The sequence below is a fragment of the Hemicordylus capensis genome, chromosome 5, assembly GCF_027244095.1.
Source record: "Hemicordylus capensis ecotype Gifberg chromosome 5, rHemCap1.1.pri, whole genome shotgun sequence".
Lineage (NCBI taxonomy): Eukaryota > Metazoa > Chordata > Lepidosauria > Squamata > Cordylidae > Hemicordylus > Hemicordylus capensis.
The window spans coordinates 157,445,233-157,461,003 of record NC_069661.1 but is presented as its reverse complement, the minus strand read 5'-3'; positions in this window follow the sequence as shown (position 1 = coordinate 157,461,003).

The window sequence follows — 15,771 nt, the reverse complement described above, 5'->3', positions numbered from 1 at the left end:
GACATCAAGTTCTCCATCAGAGAAGCATAATAATCTCTACCACGCCCTCTATCCAGAGGCGCTCTTACCCCTGGACTTCTGGGCCAAAGTCCAGGGCCTCCATAGCCCCTGAAGGCCCCAAATTATCTTTAGTCTGGCCTGGATGGTGTGGTTGCTCAGCCAAGCATGATGATGCTTAATTTGCAGGGGAGGGGGGCTTTCTGGACCTTTAGGTCCAGGTTCCCAAATTACCTTGGTGCACCTCTGCCTCTACCACAACCTCCCTGCTAGATAATATAAACCATGTTGGACAAGGATTGAGAGAACAGATGGTAGGCCGTACCACTCCAAGCAGCTTGTCCATTTCCTCAAAAGTCACAAACTGAAATTGATCTAGCCTGACCACATAAGAAGAGTTGTTGGACATCTCTGCATCAGTCACTGCAGTAATTGTGGGATCTAAGTCTAAATCTAAGTCTATCCAGATAGGAGATATTTTGTCCACATAGAACTCATTAAAAATGTCATAGCGGGTAATTGATGGTTTCAAATTCTGATTCAGGGAAGGACGGGTGTGAACCCCCTCACAACCCTGAACAACTTCATTGGACATGAGCTTGTGGCTGCAATACAGGAGGAAATGAATAGCTTCTTTACCACATGTATCACCAGAGCATAGATCTTCAAATGTGCTCTATGACTTAATCTGTTGGATCCAAGTTGAATCTTTCTCCACTTGCACTCCAGTCATCTACCTTGCTGCTTCTGCTCCTGTAGATCTTCTATAAAACAAAGGGCAAATTTTGAAGCGGATCAGAGAGGAAGCTTAGGAGTGATCGTGTCTACTGCCCTGGTGAGAAGACTGTTCCAATTCTCCACCAGGGCATCAACAGGATCACCAGCAGAGCCAACATTAAATCCTTCCAAAGCTTCTTGGAATCCTATTGGATCCAATAAGCTTCTTGGGCAGGCCATCCCAATGAACTCCTCAGCCCTCCGGAGGTGGGACATGAGTGTGAGTCCTACTGAACCAGATGGTGGTCATCCATGACAATGGGGAAATCACAGGAGTCCCCACCTTGGTCAGAGTGAAAGACCAGATTGATCATGTGACCAGCAATATGCATCCATGGCGAGACCACCTGGGATAGGACCATAATTGTCATGGCCACTTTGAACTCCTGAGCTGCCCCAGACAAATTGGTCCCAAAATGAACACTGAAGTCCCACAGCACCACAAGTCTGGGGGGCTCCAATGCCAACCCAGGAGTCAAGTCTGTGAGCTCTGTTAGGGACTCTGTGGTGCAGTGGGCTGATTGGTGCACCAACAGAAGTCCCAGTCTATCCCTGGTTCCCACAGACTTAAGTGCACACACTCAATATGACCAGATACTGTTGAGGACACCCTGACCCCAACATTAGACCCAGAGGTACCAACCCAGAATTATATGGAATTCTGGCTTGTGTCTGATTCCATTTAAGGAATCAATTAATGCCTGAATTCAAGGTGAACTGAAACCCAGGTCTCATGACTACCTCTGCTTACTACCCTGTGAAGGAAGAGGCAATCCAGCATTGTACTGTGAAATGGGTACTCAAAGAAACACAAAGGCCAGGCCTGAGCTATCCAAAAGCTAAAATTTAACATACTATCAGATAATGTCTGTGGGAGAGGCCAGGAGCTGAGCTCCCATTTCCTCTTGCAAGAAGTCTATGTTAATCCTTATCAATGATTGCTCTGCTTTGCCCAAAGGGTCAACTCAGTTGCTGTCTATAGAAATTCCACTCTAGGCAGATGCACACAAAGAAAATACCTATAGATTTTAATTCTTATTTTATTAGCACCTTCTAACACCTTCTGGGACCAGGCACCAGAAATCTGGGGACAAAAGATGATGCCCATTTGCAGCTCAGAGATGCAGATTTGCTTTGGGCAAAATAGAACATCCCCTCCCCAAGATAGCAGCTAACAGAAGATGGGATTCAGATCTCCCTGGACTGAGCTAATTATCCTGAATAATTAAAAGACAATATCCAGAAGGTAACAGCAAATTGTCACCTTTTTGGGACCCAGGAAGGATGAGGACATTTTGAATAGATTCTATGGAGATCAAAGGGAGAAGCAACTACAAAAATGGAGCAAGCCAAACAGAGAGCTAGCAATCTTGCCTAACAAGCATACTTGCTCAAGAGCCATCCCAGAGTTTGCTGCTGAGCTGCGGGGCAACATGCAGGAACTCTGTCCATGGACAGGAATTGTCTGTGACTTCTGCTGCTCAGTGAGAAGTCAAGACTTCCCCAGCCATGGTACGCTCACTCTCTGCCTCGCTCTGAGCAAACTGCCTGCTTGACCAGTCTGCTTGACTGCTAGAAGCTTGCATCACTCCCAAGTTCCTGTTCTCAAGCTACAGCATCTCTTCGTCAGCTAAGCCTCACCACTCTCAAACCTCTGACCCTGGTAATATGCTGCTTCCACAAGCTTTGGATCCCTCTTCCTCCCTACTAATCACTGCCATCCCTCTCCTAAGCCCTTCCTTCTTTCTCTGCTTCTCTCTAAATGTTTTATTAGGATTTGTTAGATTACTAGATAGCTGTAATTACTGATTGCACACACATATGTTAGTTAGGCACATTACACTACACTTTGAATCGGAAACATGTTTTTAATTTGGATTATTTTATCCTGATGAGCAACTTTCTATAATAAAGCCCATTGAGCTTTCTAAGTGTGTTTCCCTCTATCTCTGTTTGTGCACTCCATGGTCACCATTGTCACCATCTCCATGGTGCACTCCATGGTCACCATTGTGCACTCCATGGTCACCTCCATGGTCACCATCTCCAAGAACCAATTCAGTTTGTCTATGATGTGACTTTGCCTCTTTCCCTCTGAGCATATACAGAGTGTGAAACCAGGTGTAGTTCACAACAATACTTCAATGGAGATCCTGGTAAGGGAGTTGTTATTCTTATAGACCATGGCCACTCCACTTCCCCGCCCATGTCTCCATACTTGCTCCTCAACTGAGTACCCTGGAGGGAGAAGCTGGGACCAGACTGGTCCACCAGCCTCTCCCAACCAAGTCTCTGTAATACATACCAGCCAGGTCAGACCCTTCATCCAGAATCAGATCATGGATAATTTCTGATTTATTCTGGGCTGACCTGACATTAAAAAGGAGCAAGGTGAAGCTCTGTGGATAGTTGGCATGGCTTGCCAAGGTCAAAGAGCTCATAGGGCAGCCAAAAGGGGAAACCACTATTAAATTTCTGATTTCCCTTCCACTGTAATGGTCTGCTGACCTCCAATGCTACTTCTTCTATTCCCCACCACCACCAGAAGAGCTTTCCCACAGTCAATGGCCACTCCCCTTGTCTCCCCATCTCTGCACAAACCTAAACACATAGTAGATGTTGGCTGTATACCCCAAGGGATACAACTGCATGGAGAAGGTGGGTGCTGATTTTCAGCATGGCTCATTTGATTGAATCTAAGAATCTTATCTGTGGGAGGGATATGTCCATGGTTCCTTGGCTTATCTGGATGTTTGCACATTAAGAGAGAGAAACTATATTCCAGTCTCAGTACTTTGATGTTTCATCTATTCTGGTACCTTCTGTGCTTGCTCGGGGCAATGGCTATCAGAACGGCATTTCTTTCCCCCCTACGATTGCACTAATGAACTCACGGAACTTCAGAAAAGCCTGGCCAAAATGACCGATTTCCTCAAATCAGAGTAATGCACTCAGGGAGAGGCTTCTTCTGTACTAGAAACAGTGATACAGCCAAAAATTACCCTGGGGTGCAATGGGGTGCAATGGGAACAGGCAAGCTTGCCAATAAATTTGACCAGGATTGCCCTGAAATTCTGCATTCACACAATCAGCTCCTCTGAATTCACTAACCCTAATTAACTACTTAACAGGATCCTTGTGATCGTGCAAACACAGTATTTCAAGGAAAATCTGTTGCTGCGTAGAGGAGTTTTGTGTGTCCTTCGGAGCTCCTCCATGGAACAAGGCAAATGAGATTACCAAAGATTTAAGCAAGAGGCACATAGCCCTTGATGCCATTACTATATTTGAAAGCCATTGTTGTTCATGATGTTCTTTCAATGAAGGCAAGGGTATCTGCATGTGGTGCACACTATATGTTCAATTTTAAAAGTTAGAGTGGCAACTGAGGTTGATGTAATACTGAAAGTGTCAATCAGAACCACATTTCACTGGACTCCCTTGGACAGTACTGCTGTGTAAGTACCTCCAATATATCTTCTTCAACTGAGAATTCCTTTTTTAAAAAAGTTTTACGAAAAGCAGCACTTTGAAAGAGCACATATTGGTAAGATAGTTTGCTGTAGTAAATCTCAGAATACTTTCTGAACAGAATACTGCTGTAAAATCAGATGCAAAGAAAATAAACACTGTTCATCAAACAAACAAAAAAATAAGGAAAATGATTCCTGAGAGCTAACTTTTGCACTAATTGCATTTCCTTCTTTAATGTTTAATGTGTCAGCATCATGCTGTTTATTTTTTAAAAAATATTCTGGTTGCAAATTATCTGAACATTCAAAGGTGTGAATTATTTTCTCAAAACAGTTATTGTCAACAGGTTCCCCATGTTTTTGACAAGACGTTTATTATAGATTAATTGGATAGTACCAATGGGATGTTTTTGAAAACATTAAGCACAAAAAATTAAGTCATTTTGAGCATGTCTGGCAATGAACATAAACAAGTTATTTTTAAGTAGATTTAGTGTGATGTGTTTGTGACAAGAGAGGAGGGAAATGGTTTGCTGATCCAGCAGAGAAAACTTTGGGCTTCTCAAGAATTTCACAGAAATACAAAGCTGTCATCAGAGATGTTTGAAGCTCCCATGCACACAGACTACCTTAAATTTATGCTGAAGACTAGTGGCCAAATTCCGAGACTAGGGATGAAATTATATTTCTTATTTTTATATATATAATTATATTATATTCCTTGAGCAGAATTCAGCAGCCTCACTGAAAAAGAGGCATTATCTCTTTTGATTGCATAGAAATTTTTTATTTTCATCTGGGCCAGTCCTAGAATAAATAGCGCCCTGGGCAAGGAATGTCTTCATGGTTAATCTATCAGTTTTGCCAAGTTGTGTCGCTTGTGCATGTTTCCAAAACTTAGCCATGTAACAGGCTCAGTATTGCCCTTGAAAAGGGCCCAGAGCTATCACTCAATAATTTGCTTTGCTGCTTTGCTGTCCGTGTTGTCTTATCCAATGTTTACTTTGTTCCCACATAAATCTCTTTTTAAAAATGAATGAATGAATGAATGAATGAATAAACAGATAAAAAGAAAATTACACAAATCCAGGAAATGACATATCACATATACATCAACCCAGATTTCAACTCTCTGTCATATCAACAGCATATTCTATCTGCTCTCATTTCGATTTAGTCTATTGACCTCCAATTAAAAACGTCTAATTAAATTAGGGATCAAAGTTAATCCCTAATGCCCCTTTCAGCTGGGTACTCTGGGAGATCACCTGGCTTCCTCACCCCTAAGGATGGCCTTGAATCTTATGGCTCCCTATCCCTTAAACTGCAGGCGCAAGCAGAAAATTCGTATCTTGCTCTTATTTGTTCTTTTCAGGAACTCTACAATTGTAATGTCCTGAAACATGGGCAATGGGTGTATTTACATGCATGTATTTATTACATTCACACACACACCCCGCCCCAAGTCCCACTATGCTGACTCATCATGGGGGTGGGGGTGGGGGTTCCTGGGAGGGATGAGTGAAGTCCCAACCATTTTAAAGGAGAACATCAGGAACTGCTTTGAAGTTCTGAACCCCATTGGTAGAGAACCAGAGGAACCGTGGAATGAAATCAAAGAAGTTGTTAAGGACGAATGTGAAATGAGGCTGTAAGACCAAGAAACAGAAGAAAGAAAAATAGATGTCAGAACAGATGGTGGAAATTGCCCAGAAGAGGAGAGAAGCCCAAGACCTCATGAAGGAACTTAACAGGGAATTTCAGAAAGCTGTTAGAAGAGACAAGGAGTCGTATTACAATGACATCTGTGAAGACCTTGAGGATGGAAATAGACACGGAAAAACAAGTTGTCCAAAATATCTCTGAACTCAGGAGTTCTATGTTAAGTGATGCCAAAGGCCAGACAGTAACTGATTCAAAGAAGATCAAACAGAGATGGAAGGAGTATACCGAAAATCTATACAGCAGACATGTCAACATCCAAGATACTTTAGAAGATATTCCCTACTTGCAGGAACCTCTAGTACAGGAAGATGAGGTTAGATCAGCACTCCAGTCATTATCAAGTCGGAAGGGTACAGGAACGGATGGAATAGCTACACAAATATGGCAAGCAGAAGAAGAAGAATCAGTCAAGGCTCTAACCAAACTATGTCAGCAAATTTGGAGAACAACACAGTGGCCAAAAGATTGGAAGAGGTCAGTCTACATACCCATACCAAAGAAAGGAGTCCAAACTCAATGGTGGGAACACCATACAAGCCATAAACTCCTGGGCTATACCTGTTATCAGATACACTGCAAGAATAATAGACTGGACCCAGGCAGAGCTAGAGACGCTAGATCGTAAGACCAGGAAAATAATGACCATCAATCATGCTCTGCACCCCCGCAGTGATGTCGATAGGCTATACCTCCCTTGCAGCTCAGGTGGAAGAGGAATGCTGCAAGTCCATCAAACAGTAGAGGTGGAGAAAAGAGGCCTTGAGGAATATATCAAGGACAGTGAAGAAGATGCACTTCAAATGGTCAAGAACGAGAAACTATTCAACACCAATGAAAGAAAGCAGGCCTACAAGAAAGAACAAGTCAAGAGCCGAGCAGAAAAATGGAAAAATAAGCCCCTGCATGGTCAATATTTGCAAAATATAAGTGTTTTAATGAAAAAGCCAAATGAAATGGACAAATCTTAAGTAAAAGTCCGTAGGACTGCCACTTTTTGTTTCCCTGAGCTAATCCTTAACCTCTCCCTGCTGGTGACATCCTTGAAAGGATGATTTGAGCAGCTCCATATTTGGTAGCTTTAATGTGAAGATGTGAAGATTTTCTGGCTTGTTCTGTACACTTCAGATTTCTTTTCAATGTGCTTTTCTGTCATATAATCAAATATTCTTTGTAGAGTTGTGCTCATACTAGAGTATCACAGTGTGATTTATAATGGGTTGTGGTTTTCGGCATTCCTGAATGCACTTTAAAGTTAGCCTTCTTTGTGTGCAGACTTACAGAAGAGAAGACTATTATCACATCCTTTCAGAATTTTATAACAATTCTAACAAGTTAAATCTAAACTTCTTAAAAGAATAAAATCAACTACATAATACCACACTCTATTCTGTCCGAGAAACTGGTGTTGATGTGCATGTTTAACTATGTAACTTTAGCTTATACACATGAAGTGTGTACACACACACACACACACATACACACACTAAGGTTGCATTTTGTCAGGTGGTTGGATGGGTTTAGAATTCTCTGTAATTTATTTATTAGACTACGGGTTGGCTTACTCAGATGATCTGCATTTCAGGGATTTTAAGCACCTGTTCCATGAAGCTACTTGACCTGTAGGTTGATTCACTTCCTTGGCTGTTCTGCTTTGGAAGGAGTTTGAGTTAAAAACATAAGAACAGGCTGCTGGATCAGGCCCAAGGCTTACCTAGTCCAGCATCCTGTTTCACACATGGGCCCACCAGGTGCTTCTGAAAAGCCCACAAGCAGGGGGTGAGGCCTTGCCATGCTTCTCTGGCATGCAATTACTGGTTATACTTTGGACTAGAAATCCACGTCCGCACTTTTTCATCTGTAAAATAAATAAATAATTTTCAATAATGTTGTTTGAATGCTTAATTACAATGCATGTTATAGGAGGGGCTGTAGCTCAGTGGTAAAGCTCTCAAGTTTCTTTGGTAGGGCTGGGAAAAGACCCCTGTCTGAAACCTTAGAAACTAAGCCACTGTCAGTAAATGTTGATAATGCTGAGCAAGATGGGCCAGATACCTGAGTCAGTATAGGGTGGCTTCCTATGTTCTTATGGGACTTCATATGTAATCTATTTCTGGACTCATTTACTTAAGTTATATATGTAGTTCTTGCTCTGTACTTGTGATACACTTAGAATCTAGATTAGGTTACATTTACATGTTTTGGCCTGGTGTCATGTATGGATGTTCTTTTGATGACTTGTAAGCACAGAAAATAGCTGTACATCTAAGAAACTGGGAGCCAGCCCTGAATTAGGGGGACCAGGGGTGGGGAAGCCAACCTGTTTTTGTTTTGATTGGGCTTTGATTGGGAACTGATTGCCAGAAAAGCAAGGAGCATCTTTTCCTTCAGCCTTTTTTTTTAAAAAAAAAGTTGTACACCTTAAGTGAATAGACAACTTGTGCTGGACACCCTGGTCAACCTTGATTTTTATCCCAGACCTGCCCTAAACCACTGGAAGCCCTCCCCATATCATAAAACCCTATATGACTCCTTGTTCTGCCCTTGACCAGAAGGCTCCACCCGCAAGCTCTGTACAGGTAGGCACCATGATTCTTTATTTCAGTGGTTGGGATCACTAAATGAAAATAATCAACAACTAATTACTCTTATTGCTGTTCTAAAACAAAAATAAATTTGAGAAGCCAAAACCATTGCTTACAGAGTTTGCATGAGAATATGAAGAAATGGAACCACCAATTTAAAAAAAAAATCATTTTGGCAAAGGGCATGAAAGTAATAAAAAAAAAAGTCTTGGTGTTGAAGCATACCTTCTTTTCTCTTTATAGTGTCATGAAATGTTACAATGGAAATAACTTTAAAACTTGTCATCCACAGTCTGCTTTTCTTAGGTTAGTTCATACAAATCTGGTAGACTATAAAAACAGATATTTTGAACCAAGTCTATCTGGTAAAAGTCATTCCTTCCCCTCTTCTTTCCCTATGGCTGACTGTCAGAACATTTTATCATCTTATCTAGAAAACAGTGCTACAGAGTTTGATAATATCTGAGGCCTTTTCTCTCCTCTAAGTTTTATAGGACATATGCAACACACTCAAGAGTTTTTTATTTTCTATTTTGCTTTGCATTTTTTAATTTTTGCATGGTATGCTTAGAAAAATTAAGCATTGTCAGGTGATTCTGTAATATTGACAGATGAAGTGTGACTTGTCAAATAATATTTGTTAAATAGTTAATGCATAATGTTCAGCATATTGCAAGGTCAATCCTCAAGAGCACTCCTAGGTAAGATACTCCATTCCAGTTCATAGAAGCTTAAGTATATACAGGAGTCCTCCACAAACCTGTGTTTGTATAAGGATTGCAGTTGCCTAGGCAGGACATAAGGAGCTAGTCTTATGCTTCCTGGTCTGAGAAGCCCTATAGATTTCAACAGAACAACACAGGAAAAAAAGCACTTTGACCATTCTTGGTAAACTAATAAGCCACCTTAAGCTACGTACCTTCTTAATATGCATACCTATACACACATTTATTTACTTACTTACTTACATATATATTCAGCTCTTCCTCCAAAGAGCTCAGAGTGGTGTACATGGTGTACATTTTTATTGCTCTGAAACACTAGTGCTGTATCAATATGGATTTAGTTCCTGTGAACGGCAGGCACGTACATTGTAGTAAGCATCATAAATGTAGTGAATTTATTGGTCATTCTTAAGATCTTAAAAATCTGGTATGTGTCAATAAACCTCAAAACTCAGTGACTGCTTTCAGTAAATGTCCAAATGCTGTACTCATCTCCATAGTTTACCAATAAAGAAAAGCCATACCATGGATGGAAATGCCAAAAACAGGGCCATGACACCATTGTGATGTCTTCTTTCTGGGTTTTGTAAAAGCTTACGAATTGCATGTAACTGACATTTACTATAACATATAGGTGATCAAGGGCTGCAGCAAGCCTGCACAACTTGCCTCCAGGCAGTCATATACTATTACCACTAGATGGGGGTGGTTGAGGGGTGGGGGCGGGAGGTTCAGGGCTGTCATTCATAGTTGATGGACTCTGTTTGGTTGGAGAAGTTGGTCACAATATGCTGTGCAGTTTGCCAATGTTCAGCAGCAGTGAAAGAGCAACTTTCATACAACCAATGTCATTTTTAATACCATCAGGTTTTTAAGTATCGCAAAAGAAATGTGCTCTCAAATACCTTTGATTATCACCATAAAGTCAGAAAATAATATTCCTGTGCACATCAGACAGTGTTACCACACCCCAGTTTCCTCCTTTACACAAGACAATGGAAAATAAAACAACTCTTGTGCTGTTTCTTTAAACCACTGGCATTTGGTTATGAATATGGAGCCTTAAGATTACAGTATATATCTCAGTGAAATCAACAGAGTTCAAAAACTCTCTGTATAACTGTGAACAAGACAGCAGTCACTGTTTTCTAGCCTCCGGCCGACACCACCCTCTCCTCTCCGCTGAATTTTCATTGATCTTGCTGAGGACCCTTCAGCAGGAATATAAATATTGATCTTTAGGTGTGAGTAATTCATGCATAAGGGTCGTTAGCAGCAACTTTCTTGGATGCAAATTGAAAAGAAAAATCAGTGCTTGTGTTCTGTCTTTCATCTAGGCTAGAACCAGACAAAGAATTGATCTCATCAAAAACAGGTTGAGTGTCCTGGCAAAATAGTCAAATAAGCAGAATAAACTCTAGACACAATAGTCACTTTGTACATTTTCTCTCATGTATAAATCAGCCATGAATAAGTATGGGTTCTGGGGTTCCTTACACTCCATTTTGCTCTTAAATATACAGCTAGAAGGTAGGGTTGCCAACTGTGCAGGATCTCCCACATCCCTGGGGAGAAGTTCTCATCCCGTTCAGGACTCAATTTCCCTCACTTTTTAACCACTTTATTTATTTATTTTACTTTTAAAGCCGCTGCTGAGCGGTGGCAGAGTGAGATGGCAGCAAGAGTTCTACTGCCTACCTGACGATGTGAAATGAATGGCTGCCGCTGCTGAGCTGTTCTGGCAGGGGCAGGGGCAGGGTCACTGGGAGGGACTGGCACGCTGCAGCTAAAGAAGACTGAAAGCAAAGCATTCACCTCACCAGTGGTGGGTGAGTGACCAAGGGAGGGAGGGAGGGAGTTGGAGAGAAGGCAGTGAAAGACTGCCTTCCTTAGCCCCACCTTCCTCTAAATGAGGCAGATGGGCCAATTGCAGGCCAAGCGGCAGCCTTTCACATTGTTCGGGAGGTGGGAGAGCTCTTGCTGCTGTCCTGCTCCACTGCCGCTCAGTGGCAGCTTTAAAAGTTTAAAACAATAAAAAGCCAAGCCCCATCCCTAGGCGCCCATGTCCCTGCCCCCCCCCCAGCCCCTTTGGATTCCCCGTCCCAATTTCAGGCAATGCCATGTTGGCAACCCTAATAGATGGGCAGGAAGCTGCATATGTCCGTCTCCAGTTACTGCCAACTCGTCTGATGGCTACACAGAGACGGCTCCCCACAAAGATATGATCCTTCCCAATTTTTTTTAAAAAAAAAACATCTAAAAACCCATCTTTTTAACCAAGCTTTCTCAGTCTTTTAAAATTTGTTGGTTTTAATTTTGTGATTGATTTTAAATTGTTGAATTGTTTTAACTTTTTATATGTGTTTTAATTGTTTTATGTTAACCGCCCAGAGATGAAAGTTTGGGTGGTATATAAACGTGATGAATAAATAAATAAATAAATATGTGCAAAAAGAGACACCAAGGGGTTTGGGGACCGGCTAGCCAATTGAGTTCTCCCACTTTTGGACTGGTAACTACACAGAGCCCACACAATTGCTAACACTTGCCATGTGGATAAGCAGAGGTTTTGGCAGAATGAGCTGTCAGGACAAAGGATCTATCAAGTCCAAGTTGTTTGGAGGCTCTCCCAAGGACCTCTATATTTGGAGCTACAAGCTTACTACCATGAGGTATCCATTTTGTTTTCCTTGTAGCTAACTCAAAGGGCATAGCCCTTTGGCAAGCAGTTTCAGAGAAGTCTCAGGTCAAGTTCAAAGCACAAAGACTGCAGGAGGGCCTCTCCACATGTGGTCACCCCCTGATTACTCATCAGGTGGGAAGCTGTGGCAGACATCATTTAATCAAGAACTTTAAAAAATAAGCCAAGTATTCTCCCTATGTTGGCACAACTGATTGTCAAGATAGCATCTCCCCAGGAAGGAGATATAGGAAAGTGACAAATCATCTCCTCTTGCTAATGAGCATGTTAAGGAGAAGCTCAAGGCACTGGAAGTCTGCTTGTTTGCATTTTAATTACTCACAGATATCCTGAAAGACATGAGAGATAAACTTTGATACAATTATTTGGCCTCTCCCCACACGGATCTTTTCAGACCTTCCCTAGCCAAGAAGAGATTCACTCTTCACTTCCAAATAACACAATGGCTCATCCTCTGTTTTGTCCCTATTGTATGCCTTTGCAAGGTGTTTTTAGCATAATGCCCTCAGGCAAGAATTTGCCTATAATTGGTGAAGACACCATTAATCTCTGTGTCTTCTGGGTCACCAGCATTGTCTGCATATCTTGGAACCACCATTCTTTTCCCCAGGTCTTTGCACCGGCAGTTCCATTTTGCCTGCCTTGACCTATACCTCCATACCGGTTTTCCTACACAGCACTTGTGGCTGCGAGTTACTGTTCATTTCTGGATTTATTTTGGGCTCCTGGAGCCTTACCAGGCCTTTGGATCCGTGTTGCTGCCTTCCTGTCCCGGAGAAGAGAAGCCTCTCGGTAAAGACTGAGCTGCAATTTCAGCACATTTTTCTTGGAAGGAGAGAGGTAGTATATAACCCCTATCCTTGAAACTATACTTACTTTTTTCTACATTTCCCCTAAAATCCAAATCTGTTCATTTCTCTCTAGCCAGCCTTGAGTGAACCTAATTCGATAACTCAAGATAAATTAACTCTTTGTGAGCCATAACTTAGTCCTAATAACTGGTTGGTTTATTGCTAGTTCATCAGGCAAATATTATTGCTTAATAACCATTGAGCTGATTCTCATGATGGAGAGAAACCAGGCTAAGAAAGCACAGCCTTGTTTTCCCCCATCATGGGAACCACCGGGCTCGTGGGCAAGCCCGGTGGTTCAACAGCAGTTAATTCGCCTACGAACCCCTCCCCTAAAATGAGTTTAGCGTAGTGAGCACTTCTCTAACTGTGCTTTACGGATTGTGTGCCACTGCGATGTGGCTCCGTGCCACGGCAAGACACAAGTAGATCTCCTGACTGGGAGGTGCTCACGCGGGGCATCCTGGGACTTCCAGGGGCCAAGTGTTCCCCGCCACCCCTACTGGCTCTGTGACAGAGCCAGTAGTTGTGTGGGCGGCCAATTCAGCCACCCAGGGCTCAACATTTGATTGTGTTGAGCCCTGGGTACAAGCCCTGCAGGCTCTACATTAGGGGTGTGCACGGAACCGCGGAGCTGCGGTCCGGCACTGGGGTGGGGGGTTCCATTAAGGGCGGGTGGGGGCTTTACTTACCCCTCCCGCGCTTTCCACACACTGCCGCCGTAATTATTGAAGAAATTGCTCCTCCGATGGCTGTTCCTATTTTAAAAAATGGCTGCCCCCTTGAAGCCCTGGCCCCCTGCTGCTGCCTTGAAGCCCCCTCCCACCCCCTTAAATCTCGCCCCGGGCCCTTAAATCATGCCCCGATAACATTAAGAGGCGGGCGGTGGGGAGATGTCCTCCAGCCCCCTTCCCTGCTAGGCTGCAAAAGACTTTAGGAAGGCTTCTGCGCGTGCGCGCGCAGAAGCCTTCCTAAAGTCTTTTGCAGCCTAGCAGGGAAGGGGGCGGGAGGACATCTCCCTGCCGCCCGTTTCCCTGCCGGTCTGCAAAAGTACTTTTACTTTTGCAAAGAACTTTGCAAAGAACTGTTTCTTCTTTGCAAAGTTCTTTGCAAAAGTAAAAGTACTTTTGCAGACCGGCAGGGAAACGGGCAGCAGGGAGATGTCCTCCCGCTCCCTTCCCTGCTAGGCTGCAAAAGACTTTAGGAAGGCTTCTGCGCATGCGCGCGCAGAAGCCTTCCTAAAGTCTTTTGCAGCCTAGCAGGGAAGGGGGCGGGAGGACATCTCCCCGCCGCCCGCCTCTTAATGTTATCGGGGCATGATTTAAGGGCCCGGGGCGAGATTTAAGGGGGTGGGAGGGCGCTTCAAGGCAGCAGCAGGGGGCCAGGGCTTCAAGGGGGCAGCCATTTTTTAAAATAGGAACAGCCATCGGAGGAGCAATTTCTTCAATAATTACGGCGGCAGTGTGTGGAAAGCGCGGGAGGGGTAAGTAAAGCCCCCCCCGCCCTTAATGGAAGCCCCCAAACTCCCCACCCGAACCAAAACCACCCAGTGACCGGACCGGTCTGGAGGCCTTTAGAATGGCCTCCGAACCGGTCTGTGCACATTCCTACTCTACATACAGATCATGTGTAGAGCCTCATCGCTATTTTTCTTTTCTGTACCTCTAAACCCTCCAAAAAACTTACTTTATTTTTGAACTTTAACCTCTCCATTCAGTTCTTCTCCTGACTGAAACTTTTAACAGATTTATTTTGGGAATGGCACTCTCCTTTTAAGATAGCTAATTTCCCTGCCAACAAGCCTAAAACACAGCTTGGGGTCCCGCCAAGTCCTCAGGGGTAGTTCCATTCTTTGTTCTGAAGGTTCTGCTTTTAAAATGTAGCCTAGAATATAGCCCCAAAACTTATTCAGACACACAGGATTAAACAATGTGACTTTCTGGTTTATTGTATCTAAAGATCTAATATTTATTCTCTAAGGACCTAAATATCTAAATATATTTCCAACAAATTAGCTCATCTGGTTGCTATACTTAAAAAATAAGATCACAATTTTCAGCATGTTTCTGCCTCATTGATTTCAATGAGAAAATTAAATACAAGCTTAGGAGGGTTTCTGGGGCCTATTGTTTTATGCCAAAATTAGATCCTATTCAATATTTTAGACCCACCTGAATGTATAACGTGACTGCCTTCCCACCTATCTAAGTAAGTTTCCACCTGTTTTAGCTGTTAACTTAAAGCTTTTGGAAGACTGGAGCGAACTCTAGCAAGGACATGGTTGAGGGTTAAACACAAATAATAACTGCCCATGCACAATCCTAGCATCTACATCTAAGTGCATTTTAGGCTTTTATTATGCTAATTCCAATAGGAGATATTCAATTTAAGAATAATGGTTTAAAATATGTATTGCTGAGAAGACTAATTTCCTGACTCAATGATCTCTTTTTCAATACATTCAATAGCCTTCTGAAATGTTTGGCAATATACAAGAACTTGAAGGAAGAGAATTTGCTTTTAGACCTCATTTATTAACCATTTTCTTGAAGAGACCAGCTGGGCGTGAGAATTTAAGCTAGTGTTGGGGGAAAAAAACATAAATGAATCGTGATTCCTAGTAAATGAAATTCATTTGAATCATAGGCCAAAGCTGTGTATTCAATAAATGCTTCAAAATTAAACTGATAAATGTAACATTTTATACCATCTCATATTCCAGAGATTTAATTAAAAGTTAAATGTGAGCTTCAGTGTGAGTTGAAGTGAAAGAGCAACCGCAAAAATTGACTTTGCTAGTTAGACTGATGTGCACTCTGCAGATTTACATTGGTTTTATGAATCTAATCATGACAGCAGTGGAAGTTATAAGAATTGATGTTTGAAGAACCTTTCCTACTTACCAGAGATATGGTCTCTTTCACTTTCCCCTCTCTTCTT